At 34.8% G+C, this 13447-nt stretch overlaps 1 protein-coding gene across 6 annotated transcripts in view; it reads left to right on the top strand.

The window, feature by feature from the left end:
- LOC145975090 (lachesin) overlaps positions 1–13447 on the top strand; it is a 160175-nt gene that overhangs the window by 81551 nt on the left and 65177 nt on the right. The window contains exon 1 of one of the 6 annotated variants that reach the window (XM_083105241.1): positions 2991–3153. The exons of the other annotated variants lie outside the window; for them this stretch is intronic. The gene's annotated coding sequence lies outside the window, so the exon portion shown is untranslated. Of the gene's footprint in view, positions 1–2990; positions 3154–13447 lie in introns of those variants that run through there. 6 annotated transcript variants of the gene reach the window in all.

The following is a 13447-nucleotide window of genomic DNA, read 5'->3' as shown; positions in this document are numbered from 1 at the left end:
GAAAGGACGGGATATCTTCAAGACGCTTTTAAATGAGCCTCTTTCTATTTTATTTTTTTTTGCGCGCTCGTGGATTTTTGGGACGAACCAATTTGGCTTTGTTTCATTTTTCATTTAGTCTTCCTCTTTTCCCTCTTATTCCTTCGCCGCGAACTCATTTTTCATTTAACCCGTCGCCCGATCTATACCCGATCCAAGGCAAGGCGATTTTCACCAGCAAACGCGGCTTCTCATTTTTTTTTTCTTTATAGATCACGTACGTTAACCTGTCGAACGCTCTTAAATAATAGTGGAGTTAATTTCGATTTCGTAAGAAAAGATGGTGAACGGGCGGTATGTATAGTATATATGGGCCTTTTTCTCTTTCTTTCTATTAAAAAGTTAAAGGATTTTTTATTGTATTTATCTTTTCCTCTTAGCAATCGCAATTTATGATCTTCACATTTCATGCGTTCATTGAATTTCTTTTAATATATTGCACAAAACGTTTATACTTTTGATACTTATACATTTTTCGTGAAATTATAAATATAATAATATTAATTACGAATATTTTCACATATTTTCAAATAAAGCCACTATTTAAGATACTATTCTGTTCATCGGTACAATTCAGATGAAATAGCGACTTTTCCAAGGTATAAGACTTGTCTCATAAAGTAGTCATAAATTCAACAGGTATTGCGAATGTGCGTGCAATGCTCGGGAGGAAATGTAACGCCGTTGCTGTCGCATCCTCGAATGAGACGAAGCCTTTGATACCTTTGCTCTACCGTGACGGTAATCATGGAAACGCACCAAATCTCGCTATCCAATAGTAGAAGATACCGGAGAACAATGCTCTCAGCATCACAGCGATAAAGGTCGATTCAATTATTGTACTTGGAGACCTTTGCTCGTTGCACTCCGCATCTACTTTTGTACCTCGGGATCCAGTTTATTTCTTAGATTGGTCACGGACTATTGTCCTGATCGAATAAGTGGGAAATGTGTGCAATGACTGTGCGATGTCGCTATTGATTAAATGAAATTAGTTGAGTTTTAAAATTGACCGATAAATCGAGAATGTATGCGTGACGTTTTTAATAATTTTGTGTTAATGAAATGCTTTCAATTTAAGTTAATCACATATTTTAAAAATATTTCTAATAAATTTAATATTACGGTTATTATTTGTAAGACACTTACATATAAAATGTTTTTTTGCACTACTAATCTTAATAATAATATATTCTAATGAAATAGAATTATCTTTAATCGCGAAATTTAAGATAAAAGATATCTAATCACGGAATTGTTTAACAATCGAAAGTAGAAAAGCTTATAGTGCATTAAAATTCGATAAAGCATGGATAACAAAAACTCATTTGCCAAATTTAACAGACTCTAATGGAAGATGAAAATTTTGAATTCAATTTTGTGCGCTGAAATTATGATAAATGATGATCTATCATCAAAGTACGACTAATTGTAAGTAGAAATTACCTTCAAATTTATTAATTATTATACGAAATGGGATTATAAATATATTATATATAATATATATAAATCTGCAAGCTATATAAATAAATTACTTTGCGTAAACAAACTGCTGCGAAAAGATAAAGTTAAATCATTCCTCGTAGACATCGAAAAGTAAAATGGCGCATTCAAGTAATTCCTCAATTGTCACAGGCCGGGGAGCTTTCCAAACTTTTCGTTGTTGCTGACTCTTTAACCGGGAAAGTTTTCTTTTTGTCTCTCTTAATCTTTAAGCAATAAATTTCGAAACTTTTCTCTTAATAAATTTTGAATTAAATTATTATGCAAATAAACATACTTCCCGCGATATATCTTCGAGTGACAACATAAAGACGGGGGAGAGCTAAAAGATTAGATTTTGTTATTTAATTCCTTTAAATCTTTTGTTATCAGGATATAAATATATTTCCCCATTGTTGCGTCCTATCGTGGCATCATTATTCACTTCATCCTTTATTCACCTTTCAACAAACTGTACGAAAGCACGCGATATCAATCGAACAAAAATTAAAAAGTTCCTCAGAAAGTTAATATCAACGCCGCGTCTTTTGCCTCCGAATATAAAAGCCGCGCTCATCGATCAACAAAAAACGACGTACAAAGTTTTTCGGAACCTCGAAAGATCTCGATAACAGCGCCGCACGAACGGCCAAGGGCGAAGTCGATAATGCATTCTGATCCAAAAGCCACGGCTTGAAATGCTAACGATACCGCAATAAAAATGGAACTACCAATACTCTCTTTTCGATACAAAGTATGATATGGATATTTCGATCGTGAAATTGAAATCGATTCGAAGGTCGAATCGGCTAATATCTCAGTATCTGCATAATCCTAAGTGACGAGAATAATATCGTCAATCAAAATTACACCTCTTAGTAAGTCATCGATAAACTTCGATATTTTTCTTTCGCTAAAAATTAATTTTCTCATCAATAAATTTATCGTGTAAATTGACATAAATCCCTAAGAAAAATTAGATAACAGGTTTGTTTTACAAATTACATTCGTATAGAAAATAAAATCAACTTCTAATTTAGATTATCTGTGTCCGGAATAAAAAAAAGTTACTTCAAATATTTACATTATCGTACCGTTTTACTCGAACTGTTCGCATCAACGCTCGTGTAAGCGTCTCTGGACGACGCGCAGGTTTCTGTCCGTCATACGGAAATGCAGATTGCCTTCTTCGTTCGTCCTGGCTTGCGGGCCGGCGCAAATTACCGGAGCTTTTTATCCTTTGAAGCAGCGCACAGCCGCGCGACGCGGCGCCTTTGCGATTAAATCAGAGGCTCGGCCGTGCCTCCTACGACCTCTCCCTCTCGCTTTTCCCAAAGTCGCTTTCCCGCGGCCACTCGTATCGCGCTCGCGCTTCGTCGCGAGCTTGCGCGCCTCGTCCTGCACCCGGAGGTCTCCTCCGCGGAGGAGGACCATCAGGATTCCGCGATCAGTTTACCGGCGTCCCTCAGTCCGTGCGGTCGCGTTCGATATTCGAGTCCGGTCCGCTGAATCACGTGCATCCTCGACGTAGGGAACAGGCGATGTCGGCGTTATCGGTCCTCGAGCGTGTCACTGCGGTGTCATCGTCGTTTCCTCGAGATGTGTGAAAGCCCTCCAGGATTACCGCTGCAGGTTTGCGAATCTTTTCATTCATACCGAGCGCACTCAAGTGGATATAGCGGGAAAAGAAATTAATTTCGCCCGTCTTTATATAATAAAATTAAAATAAATCATACCTTCCGGCAATAAATGCTTCTTCCTGGCTTAATGTGCGTGTGTTGCAAATTTTACATCAATTAAATCATGTATTTTAAGAATAAAGAAATTTCACATTTTTATTTAAGCAAACATTCCAATAATTTATATGATACAGATTGGTAAATTTTAATCCAGTTACTGTAGAAACTTTTATTTATAATAATTTTTATTTTTTCGTAAGACAAATAAGTTGCTTTTGACGTAATCGTGATGAAAATTCTCGTATCTTTGAACAGTTCATGAAACGTGCAAAAGTTTTGAAGAGTTAGCATCACAGTTTCGTGAATTTTCATTCAGATCAGCCACAGTGATGTTTGATCTCGTCCCGTGAGAAAAGCACTTTTCATGCGAATGGCGTCAAGAATTTCGCTTCGCGGAGCAGCCCTTTGGGATCAACGCGCGTTGCGGGTTAGCGAATTTTAATTCCGAACAGTTACACCGAGGTCTGTGCTCTTGTAACGAGATGAAGTAACTTTTGAACATGTGTTGAAGCATTTGCATATTCCTGTTGAAGTTCTTTGGGATTGTCAGATCAAATTTGGGAATTTCACTTAAAATTAATAACACTAGTGTTTTTATATAACAGAAAGTTTATTTTCTATACGAATCTGTGCATAAAATAATTTGCACGACAGTTTTTTTTTAAATATATCAACATTTTTTATTTACAATTATAAAATTGACTCTGTTTATATATATACATATATATATATATATATATATATATATATATATATATATATATTATTGTCAACGATAAAAAATTATTTTTTAAACAAATAGATTCTCGAACGATTCTTTGAAACAATTTCCTTAGGAAATTATAATAAGTTGGCATATTTTAAATTACATCAATGAAAATTTGTTTCTGTACCGTAAGAGGGAAGGAAAAAAGTTATATTAGAATTATAATGAACTTTTAACTGTAACTCTCGATATATCCAACGTAAAGACGTTCACCGCAGTTTCCAAGAAGTCGATATATACAGTTAATTTATTGCCGGAAACGTATATAACTTTGCAATGATTAATGTAAATCAAATGCGGTTATCGATTCGTCGATATGAGAAAGGCAAGAGATCCGCAAACGCTTTTTATTAATTCGCGTCTCGCGACTGCGGAACGACTTCGGTTCGCGCCAGTTCCCATAATATCGCTCACATTGCGGCAAGAAACAAATTAATTTCGCCGGCGTGAGACGCGGAGAACGAGACTAGTTCCCATAAGTTTTTAATGAAAGTTTCGATTTTCGGGCGTTGAGCATCATCGAAAGTTCCCGCAAAATTGAAACACGACACAACTTTGTAAATTTATATATTGTATATATATATTTCCCTATTTATTCGTTTCATTTCTAGCGACCATTTTTGCGATTAAACTTGAATTTTAGATTTTATGGAATCTTTTGCGAGGAAGAATTTCGATCATGAAATGTGAAATAATTTTTCCTACTGTCACTTGCAACGACAAAGCGTGTCGTAATTTAAAAAAAAAATTAACCGAGAAGAGAGCCACATGGTTGATTCGATTCCTTCGCCAAAAATAGATGAGAAATCGCTTCGAGAATAATTGGATTGTCACTTGAGCGGAATATTCATCGTTGTCTCTTTTAATTGAGACATTGACGTACACATGCAGCACCGCGGTATATGCTCGCCTTACGTTTTTTATGCAAAGCGCACTTCGACAGCGTACTCGACCACGTGCGCTTACGATAAAAAAGAAGAAAAGAGAGAAAGAGAGAGAGCGCTATTTATTCCGCAAGTCGAGTGCATCGCAGATTTGGTTAATAACAAATTGCAGCCGATCCGTCCTCTCCTTTCTCGTGTTATCGAACCGGCAATCGTATCCGATTTGCATAAATTTCCGTTGCTACAAAGGGTGTGTGTATGTCGTGGAGGGAACGGTAAGTTCGTCACGATGGGTTCCCCGTATTAGCGACATTTAATCGCCAATGTCGGCCGGGAAAGCAAACCAGGGCAATTACCGGCGATCTTTGTACCGACATGCGAGCAGCGAAGCGATATTCTCGAATGAATATTCCACAAGTGTTCCGAGTGTTCCACAATCGATTTCGAATCGCTCCGCTTATTGGAGAGTCGGCAAACCGATAAGTCACCGAAATCACAATCGAAAAAAAGTGTAAAAAAGAAAAAAGAGATAGGACCATATTTTTATGTTCATGATAATAGCGAGAAATCTGGAGGATGAAATCTAGGTCAAAAATTTGGATACTACTACACATCGTGCAACGATTGCATCTCTGAAAAATAATTTATTGACGCGACGTTTCTCACACGTACCGATGTCTGAATGACTCCCATCGCTTTCGATGGAACGCTTCGCATATTTTCACGCGTGCATCGATCGTTTTCTTTGACGGCGGAAAATCAATTTTCAATCGTTCGAGTTCGAGTCACTTGACATTTAATGGGCTGCATCCTCGCGGACCGATCTATGAGGATTAACTCGTCGCCGGAAGTGCGTACATTAGCGACAAGCCGATTACGGCCTTTCACATAACACACACACATACATATACATACAGAAGGTGAAAACGCGAATTACGTGTCACACGAATAATCTCCGATTTGTTTCATCGTAATTCCGTTTTTTCTTTCTTACTTACGGCTTAGCACGTTTGCTTAATATTGTATTACTTTATTACGCGTTTAATAAGTATAGATTATTGGCGGATACACATATTTAAAGCGGGCGATCAACTGCAAATTATTGGCCGCTCGCATAAAAATGTGGCGATTTACAGTCATTTACAATTAATTTACAGTCGATTTACAGTCATTTATAGTCTATACTTTGATATATTCATTTTCAATATATGTTGAGAATTCAACGAAGCAATTTACTACTTATAAAATTTATTTATGAGAGGGAATAATGGAAACTACAAGGCATGAAAATTACATACTTTGTGCCCATTATTTGCGAGATCATTGTTAACATAATAGCCATGAAATGCAATGACGTGGTAAATTTTAACAGATATTCTTTATCACGTCAGAGAGAGGATGATTGTCGGAACTGAAATGCGCAAATATTTGGATAGGTAGAAATTAAGTTCTTCTACATCTATCTTACTCGGGTACTTTATGTAACGTGGATAATGGTGTTTCTTCAGTATACATTGTTATCAGCTGACTACGAAGTTTGTTAGAAAAATCTATGGTCAAGTTAACCAGGTCAATTAACCTTCAACTTGTTACATTTGAATTTAATACTGATAATTATCAAAGTAGTATACATTATGTAGTATAATATTAATATTTAAACAAATTTTTCTATGTGTTTTTCAAGATAAAAAAAGATATATCATATCATCACCGTCTCGTTCAAGAGCATAATTAATCTTGAAATATGTAAAAACGCGAATAGTTACGTTAATGTTAAGACACTTTTCCCTTAATATAATCCGCGAAAACAACATTCTACCATTTTCCGGATTACGGTAATGGAAAATATTTATTTTCTTACTACGCGGCTTCATCTTTAATCATATCTAAAATTGTCGGACAAAAATACTCCGTGCAGTCGTTTTCTTCATATTTGCATCAGCAACTGTGCAGAGTCGCAAGAAATTGTTTATGGAAAAGATTCTTTTGCAAAAGAATTTACAGAAAAAGAGAAAAAGAGTACACTTTCACAACGCTCTAATTTCTCCGTCCTGGAGTAATAGAGCATCTGATACGTAAAAGGATACACCTTTTCAATGATGCAAACGACGAAAAAAATCGTCCAAAGCGATCATTAGCGCGCGTGTACTTAGGAAGCTGTTAATAATTCTGTGCGAGCGCGCGTCTGTAACGGGACGAGGAGCTTCCGCGTCTCGCAAAACGAAAATTGATTACTCTTGAAGCACTTCCGGTCCATCGTTCCGGTGCGTTTCTGCGCGTCCGACGTCAGACACGCTTATTTTTCCACGAGATAGCTTTGACAGGCCGTTCACGCCGTAGCAGAAATCATCTCGCGGAAAGTGCATTTCACCTGGAAATTCTTCTTTGCGTTGTCACTTATCGCGGCAATTGTTGCCTCGCAGATGACGACGGATCGCGTCCTTCTTTCCAAAGTCCGTTTTCGAAAATTGAAGACACGATTCTTCGTCCCCCATTTCTTTCTTTCTTTCTTTTTTTTACAAACGATAATCAGAAATATATTAAACACTTCTTCGGAAGGTGCGACTCGAGTTTTTGAGACTGGAGCGCTGAGGATGCACATTAATGGTGTCACTGGGTCAGTAATCAAATTTAGCGATTTTCGTTAAGGAATCGCTGAGATTTCCGCCAACGAAACGGAAGTTCTGATTACGCGAAGGAAAATAGTTTTGCGTTTGATCTTGCATAAATCACAAATTGAATCAATTGTTACTGATTCGCATCGAGCTGATCGAATAGTTATCCTTAATTTCGCATCCATCCGTATTATCGTTAATATTATTAGATTTTTTCCGTTAAGATGTGCTTCTGGAAACTTAATTTATATATATTGACATATATAATTTTTTAACTTTCGTAATTAATGTTTTATGTTCTCTTTTCATAGTAACTTCTTGCGAAAAGAATATCTTTGTAATCAATAATGCGATTGATATCTCTTCTACATGTGATGCTTATTGAAGAGCACAAAATCATCTAACAATATTAATTTATTATAAACATGGCAATTCATGTCCTATTTTCGTAATAATTGATTCAATTATACGCTGCAGCAAAATCTTGTCTGAAAATTTTGTCTGATAGATAATTATAAAATTCCTAGACTTGCTATATAAAATAATTCTCAATATTACATTAGTTATAAATATTTTTTAAGAATTAGATATCGGATCTCTACTTTATTTAAGTTATCTATAATTTGAAGCGAGGAATATTGAGAGCATAAGAATCACACGAATGCCGCAAAATTTTGTATTATCTGTTAATAATTGCAAATTTTATAATATTTTCCCAATTCTTGATTTGAAATATGTGTAATAAATTTTTATATTCATGCGAATAAATCGTTTACCTGGAATGTTTGCATTCACAATTAACATTCTATCTACGTATATTTATACTTATCGTCATCATGAAATGTGAAATCGTATAATTAAGAGATGTTAATTAACCGATTAAGCTAAATGTTAATTCATCGAGGCATCGTCATTTAAAATTATACTTTTCATTTTTATTGACAATGTTACTTTGGACAAGAATAACAAACAAAAAACTTTTGGAGACTTGGGAATTATAATAAACTGACAGTACAACGTAATTATTACAATAATCTGATATTTTAATATTTTTCATTCGTTTTTAACATTAAAGTGTTTAAATTCTTTTATTATTATATTAAATGGAATATTATTTTTGACATAATTTGTGAATTAAATTTATTGTCAGTGAACACCTACACAAAGCATTACGTACATTTAAACACGCGATCTCTTTTTAAAAACATAAAATATACTGTAACGATAATTTATGTGATGGTTCGCGAATATGAATAGTCGCACAAGAATCCTGAACGACACGATTGCGAATCCTGAAAATTGCGCGCACACGTATTCCATGTGGTTTTTCCATAGTTTTTCGTTCAAGTAAATAAGTAGTTGATTTCTTCCTTTTTGCCTGTGCGACCCGACGAAGTTAGATTGCGTTGCGGTTTTCGGCTTTTCCACACGGGAACGGGGACATCGATAATACATAGGCAAATATGGGGTACAGTCGAATAAAAAAACGTGTTGACAAAGCTCTTATCTTTTCGAACCGCAAATGACACATGTCGTAATGTGAACATAACAATGAATTAACATTTTTATATTGAATTAACATATTTTAGCATAGACTTCTATGTATTATATCCGGACTGCTAACAACGATGTTACAGATGAAAATCAGGAACCAATTACAATTGGGTTCAATATGATTACTGCATTAATGAGCAAAATATCAATAAATACTCTCTTGTTTGTAAAATCGTTTATATTTTAATAACTTCCGGCAAATTGAAATATGACACAGAACGTATATTAATTTATATATTCTGCCTAATTATAAATAGCTGCCCTTCCATGTTGGCAATCTATATATCTGCGGAAATATATATTTTAGTCGCTGTTAGAAAATAATCAAGTCCATGTGTTTTTGTCGATTCTTTCTCGGATAATACGTGACGAGCTCAAGGAATGACCAAGGAAGGTACCAGAGGCGCGTGTTCGTCCGTTGAATAATGTATCTCGTTACCGATACGTCGATAGCGCACTCTGAAACAGATCGTCTCCATGTGGCACGCAAATGCATCTTCTTGCGTAATAACGCGCCGATAAAGGCGTGTTCAATATTATATTTTGCTCAGCTTGCACAATGCTTGCTTAACACTTCACAAAATATTCCCTTATTGTTTACGTAATAACTAGAGTTGATTGTACTTTACAATCAAACAATTAATTAAAATTGAGATTTGGAAACAATTCAATGTGACAGTAGTTTCTTTAAATACAACAAAGCTATTTACACAATATTTGATTGTCAAATTGTGAAAATAAAAAAAATTTTAATTTAAAAAATTGAAAAAATTATATAATTAGAAACACAATGTCTGTCTTCTCTCTATAAAAATCGGATTAATATGATTTATGATGATTGATTAATTACAAACGTCACATCAGTAACTTTGAATATAATTGAAAATCAATATGATAATATATCTAATTATGAAAGCCAATTTTGCGAGGATGCAAATGAGTTTCGTAACTTTATAAAATACCTAATGTGTTCAATGTTGCATCTCGAACGGCTCTGTTGGACATGTAAAAAAAAAAGGAACAAGATTCAAGTAGAAAAAATAGAAAAACTTGGCCGAAATATACGTCACGTAGGTTGTATTTTACGTCAAACCGTCGCACTTTACAAATTTTTTCCTGAAAATCCGTCTAGGCAGTTTTATGCACTACAGTACAGACAAAAATAAACAAATAAACAGATCGGGACTTATTTTTGTTTTGATAAATAAACACTAAAAAAAATTGTATACTTTGGATTTTAACAATACAAACAAATCCTACGCAGCGATAATATTTTGTAAATTCGCAACAAGTTCAGTCAGCGAGTTTTTTTTACAGTCGCTGCGAACGTGCCGAAGGACGTTATTTCGTTTTTCAACGACAGAGCGGCGGATATATGGAGCCGCGCGGCAACTTCCGCTTTACCCCGAAAAACTTGGGGATTTATTCATTACACCTGCGTTGTTACCATCATACTCGCGTCACATACGTCTCCGTGAGATACGAACGCGCCTTGCCTCGTTCAAGCACTTTCGACCATGAAAACATTTTTCTACTACATTAAAGGGTAGGAATGCGTACTTGCGCATGAAGGCGTACCAACGTGTTTCCCGTTCCGTTATATATTTAAAAGTATAGAAAAAAGAAGTAAACTCTGTTCTCTCTTCTTGTTACGCAATCTTTTAATTTACTTTTCCGTATAATTAAGAATAATCATCGCCTTTCAAAAATAACGATAAATTCGTGAAATTAAAGCAGGTATAAATTTTGTCAATAGCGTTCAAAATGCAGACGCTAAAAGGTTGTATTAACGGTAAAAGTTGATTATTTTTGAGAAGAAATTTACTAAATCATAATTTCAAGCCTCTATAAGCTAATAATATGTATATAAATAATAAATTGTATATTTATACAATTTATTTAGCGAATTTAATTACAAATCACATATTTTCCCATTTAAATGGCGGTGGAAATAGCGGATTGGCAAATTTGCCCGCGGAAATCTCGCGCTGCATTATAAGTATCGTTTCAAAGGGCAAAATATTCTCGGTCATCGCTGAATATGTTAAATATTTCTTTGAGTCGACAGGAAAATAGATATTTGTAGCTTCAGCTACAACAAGTTGCACGTAAATGAAACGCATATCTCAGAACAAAGATTTTCCGCGGTCGCTTTTGTAATATAGATATTTGTTTCTTGATATATTGCAACAGCCTCTAGCTATACATTGAAAATACAGATGCGAAAAATGTATGAGATTTTCAGATCGTATATAATGCAATTTAAAGGAAATATGTTTTATTCGTTGTAATAGGATAAACTCTTAGCTTATAGGGACTTGAAATTATGATTTAATAAATATCTTCTCAAAAATAATCACATTCCAATATTTTCGCGTAATAAAATATAAAAATTATCCGATATTACTCTCACATATGGAAAATAATCATTTAAATTATCAACAAAATTATGTACGCGAATCCACAAAATCCTTGATATATTGCAACAGTTTCTAGCATACTATACATTGAAAATACAGATGCGAAAAATGTATCAGATTTTCAGATCGTATATAACGCAATTTAAAAGAAATATGTATGTTTTGTTCGTTGTAATAGAGTAAATTCTTAGCTTGGGACTTGAAATTATGATTTAATAAATATCTTCTCAAAAATAATCACATTCCAATATTTTCGCGTAATAAAATAAAATAAAAATTATCCTCGCATATGGAAAATAATTATTTAAATTATCAATAAAAGTATGTACGCGAATCCACAAAAATTATTAATTTGAGACATACAGTCGTAATTAATTAATTTGTATTACCGTATCATGGAGAACACAAGCACGTGCGTGTTACATCGGGGAGGAACTCTGTCAGTGATGTACGCTCAATAACAGAAAGCAAGGACGGCAATAACTTACAAAAGTATACGCTCGCGTAGTGCATTTGTACCGGGTGAGACGAGAATTAAAAGAGGCAAGGCGCACGTGGTGTGACGAGCGCTGTATCTAAGAGCCTCGTCGTCATCCTCGTCCCTCCTCCGGTTTCGGGAGAATTGATAACATAAATATCGTGGCGGACAGTGGCCGCAATTTATGGGCATTGTAATGACCCTTAATGTGCATGAGTAGTTTGGCTACAAAGCCCTCATAACTCTTACGCGGAGCAAACGTTGCTAATTTTCTTGCGCCCGCCGTTTAGGCTGTGTCTTGTGCTAACTCAACCTCTCACCCTCATCTCCTGCCGCCCTCCTGCCTGCCCTCGCGCGCCCCGACTTCCGTAAAAACGTAAATTACAGCCCGACTAGGCGAGATCATCGTATTCCATTCTTATCTTAGACTCCGACCGTCCCGCGCGAGATGATTCATGCGCGTTTTCCAAAGTCCCGATCTCTGTGATTTTAATCCGCCGTCCTATATTCCCACCGATGTCGCGACCGATGTTCCAAGTCACGAAGGGAGAGAACGGGACAACCCGTTTTTAGATAATTTACGAACGATATTCGGTCGGATAATAATTCTTAGTAATCTTCTACTTAGCAATTTTAATAACTTAGAATTTTTGAAACGACGAGGAGATAAGATAAAGATATAAAAATGAATAAAGTGTATATTTTATCAAAGAAGCTTACGATTATATTTTATCAGAATGAAGAAGCTTAGGCAAGAAATATTTTCTCTCTCTCTCTCTTTATTACTATATATAAATATGTAGAGAAAGAGAGACTATGTATCATCGAGTCTATTATATTATTACGTTAAAATCTAATAATAATATTATTCTAATAAGACATTATAATATGCCGCATAAGATCCTGCAAGAATTATATTAGTCGATGAAAGATTAATAATAAATCGTATAATGGTTTCATGAGGAAACCAAAACAGAATTAGATCATCTACATGTATATCTTATCGCTTATAAAGATTTAAGTTTCTCAAAAACCATCTGTACTATAAGTATAATTTATATTCATAAATATGTGAAAAATCTATCAAGAAAAAATATTTTTAGTTTAATCAGTTCACAAGTTCTCGTCTGTATTATTTAATTTTCTACATAATTAACAGATATTAATTTTGATAGGAATTTTGATTACATATTAATACATGTGCAATGTTCAAAATAAACATTTTAGCGATCTCAGAAGAATATTCGCCAAAACTAAATAGCAATAAATGGCATGTACAGACATTTGGCAGACTGTGCATATTTTATTGACGATGTCTCTCAATGGCTGCAAAGATAAATAACATTTACACGAAGTATAAATTAAATAATTCTTATATTAAGCACACTAATTGACCTCATGCTAAAGCACTTATTTAATATTCACGCGAATAGAAACGGACGTTTATATCTTTTATATATTATTATCTCT

Source organism: Camponotus vicinus, unplaced genomic scaffold (genome assembly GCF_025532165.1).
Source record: "Camponotus vicinus isolate PSW18456_S1 unplaced genomic scaffold, iyCamVici1.0 SCAF_7, whole genome shotgun sequence".
Taxonomy (NCBI): domain Eukaryota; kingdom Metazoa; phylum Arthropoda; class Insecta; order Hymenoptera; family Formicidae; genus Camponotus; species Camponotus vicinus.
This window is presented reverse-complemented; position numbering and strand designations above follow the sequence as displayed.